The 3,361-nt window shown below is 41.5% G+C and overlaps 1 non-coding gene across 1 annotated transcript; it reads right to left on the reverse strand.

Moving 5' to 3' along the window:
- Positions 1 to 3,011: 3,011 nt before the first annotated feature.
- LOC121101783 lies at positions 3,012 to 3,115 on the reverse strand. Its single transcript, XR_005833817.1, has one exon. It is a non-coding gene; the product is annotated as a U6 spliceosomal RNA (small nuclear RNA).
- Between the last annotated feature and the right edge of the window lie 246 nt (positions 3,116 to 3,361).

Consider the following 3,361-nt stretch of genomic DNA (forward strand, 5'->3'; position numbering starts at 1 on the left):
TTACCTTCTCTTCCAATGCTGTCCTAACAAGAATAAGGAAGTTCAGTTACAAAAATTGGTCCACAAAGTTGGAAGATAAGCTATAGTAGGACAGACAAATTATAGAGATATACACATCTTTCCTGCTTCTGTCCACTAGGGATAAGCTGATCCCCTCAATACGGGGTAAAGTTTACTCTAATAAGAGGGTAAGTAGCTCTCAATGTGGTATCTGGAAGATAGTGGGAATCAGAAGCCCAGTGCAGGTTCTTTTTTTTCCCTTCTGAAGAGAAAGACACCTCTCACAGCAACAACACTAGCCTTTTACAAGAATTTATCTCAAAAAGGCAGTAAAGATATTTGTTTTGGGCCCTAGCCACTGACAAAAACATAATTACCTCACCAGATAAACCACTGTATATTTGCCAGGAAGTCATATAAAGGATGGCAGTCGAAGAGTAATGAAAGATGAGTCTTATGTTCTCCTCTACATATAGCAGAGCTGGAAAGATATCTATTGATGGAGGTCCAGAGGTTGGGAAGTTCTGGTCAGGGCAGCCTGATGTAAAATTGTGAAACCATGATTTCACTCGATATGCCCGTTGCATTTTTGAAATCCACAGAACACTCATGCAACCTCATCCAAAGTTCAGCACAGCCTGCTATTACTCCCATTTTTCAGATGAATGAACTGAGGCTCGGGATGGGCAACTGACTTACCAAAGTCATATACACTCCTCAGTTAGAACCAGAATGAGAGCCTAAGCCTTCTGATTCTTTCTATGATTTTCAAATGTGTAACAGCTATTTCTATAGTAGTAGCTGGGTGAAGGATAAGAGATGAGATGAAAATCTGGACATCAACATAGTATATAGATTTTCCTAATATGCCTTCAGAGGCTCACAAGGGGCACACACCCCAAGCAATCTTTCCCCATTAACTAGGAACTATAGAACATACATAAAGAAAATAACAGAGCACAAAGACTTACAATAGAAGTCCAAGCAGTGGCATCATGTGTAGTAGAAAACCTCGCCTACAGTAGATTAGAAATACCAGTCCACCACACTGCCCTCTGGTCCTATCCCCCATTCCTAAGGCACGGAGTGAGCGAGTCGGGAAAGTGGGCTGCCTTCAGATTCCCTTTTCAATCTGGAGTGCACACTGTACGAGTCTGTACTGGATGAGCTGTGAGGGATTAGGGTGGGGAAAGTGAGAAAGGGATTATGTCCAGGTTCTGCCACAGCAAGTTCAGTTGTTGTCTGCCTTCTGCTGGGTCTCTGCTGAAATCCAAGCCGTGCTGATGTGTTGACATATTGGATACCCATGAAGCTTTTCCTAACACCTAGATGAGGAAACTGAAAGCATAGCAGAGGAACAAGAATCTGCTCATGACATAGGTTTGAGCCAGTGCCTGACCACGGCAGTATTTCACAGGAAACAATTTCATGCAGAAGAAGCATTAAGGCCCCTTGGCTCTGGCTCAAACCCAACATCAAGGAATGTAAATGTTTTGTGAGTAGTTGGAGTAGATAATATCTTTCCGGTAGGAAAAATAAATGGGTAGTTCTAGCACCCACAGAGACTCGCAAAACAATGTGCTGTTGACCAGACCATTCCAAAACAGACCCTCACTCTGGCAGGGACTAGAGCCAATGGTATCTTGCTCCTTGCATTCAAGTTCCTCACCTGTTACTGGGAAGTGAGTTCACGAGTATACCTATCTTGTTGAGTTGGGGTTAACTAATTTGCATTTTTATTTTAATTTAATCTTAAAGAAAATCATACTTGAAACCTAGCATTAAAAATATAGAAAGTAATAGCTGTAAAATGTCACCAACTAGTTTTTCAAACAAGGAGTTAGGGGCTCAGAGGTGTCAAAGACTATTCCCAAGGTCTAGACCATTAGTGACAGAGCTAATGAAAGCAAGCGTTATATGTGCTGGGTGTCTATTATGCACCACACATGGCAAAGCACTTCACACAATGTTCTCTTAAAACTTCATCACAATCCATTTACTTCTACAGATGAAGAATATAACAATTTGAGAAGTGAAATGATTTGTCTAAATTGTAATAAGCTGCAGTGATGAATTTCAACCCCAAGATACGATATGAGCCAGCCATGCTTGGCTCAGCCTACGCTCTAGTTACAAGTCCAGGGCACTCAATTTGCTGACTAATTCAAGGTAGCAGAGCTGGAGAGCTGTGGTCCCATAAACAGTTGGTCATGAGGTAATATGCGATGTAGCCTACCTCTTTGTACTATTCTCTCTCTTTCTCTCATATTCTTTCTTTCTCTCATAACCCCCTCTGCACTCCCCCCTGCCCCGCATCATCCTCAAGCCAGCTGGCCTGGATAATTACTAAGTTAAAAAACAAAAAAGGCATATTCCAAGTATTGTAATTATATATTTTCAAACTGCTTCAGTATCTTCATTTCATTTGGAAGTCTTCTAATTTTTTATGTAATCTAAGATTATTAAGCACCATAAAGTATCTTCCATTTTAGAGTCCTTCATTATGCTTGCTTCTGGATCATTCTCTGAAAGCATAGCCTATATTGCATAAGTCCTCCTCTAAACAAACCTTCCATGCTTTTTCCTTCTCTCTGATTTAGTCTGTTATTGTAAACCTGGGTTTTAGGACTCTCCATTATATATACTCTCCCTCCAACTCATCCTGACCTCCTAGTGCCCTATGAAGGGAGCATATAGCCAGGCTCTCTGAACTTTACTTTTTAGGTTTGTATACCTCTGATCTCTGAGCCATTGATTATTCTCTTTCCTATCACCATAGTAATAAACACTTCTTTCCCTACCTCTTCCACCCTAGTGGAAGACCCACACATCTGTCAAACCACATCACAAACACCATCTTCCCCAAAACAGAATTTGCCTTCTTCCTTCTATGAATTCCCATAGCATTTTTTTTCTTGGTTAATTACCATAAGTTAGGTTCCCCAGAAGCAGACTCTAGAGATTTGCATGAAGGCATTTTTTTTCTTTCATAATTAAGACTTTATTGGCTGGAAAATGTGGGATGCTTCTTGAATTCACATGTCATCCTTGTGCAGGGGCCACACTGATCTTCTCCGTATTGTTCCAATTTTAGTATATGTGCTGCCCAAGGCATTTTGTTGGGGAAGCAAGTTGTGCAAAGAAGTCGGGCTGCAAAACTATCTGTACTAGGGCCACAGCCAATCCCTTGGGGAGCTCTGGAGCTGTGAGCAAGAGAGTCAAGGCCTTTATCTCTGTTGTCCACCAGTCACTGGCTGTGAAGACCTTGTGCAAGGAACACATAGGGACTACTGAGCTGTGAACTGTCAGCTGTCAGTACTCCTGGGGAATGAAGACTCTGTCTGAAAAGGATAGAAGTCAG

The sequence above is a fragment of the Ursus maritimus genome, unplaced genomic scaffold, assembly GCF_017311325.1.
Source record: "Ursus maritimus isolate PB19 unplaced genomic scaffold, ASM1731132v1 scaffold_9, whole genome shotgun sequence".
In the NCBI taxonomy this organism is placed as follows: domain Eukaryota; kingdom Metazoa; phylum Chordata; class Mammalia; order Carnivora; family Ursidae; genus Ursus; species Ursus maritimus.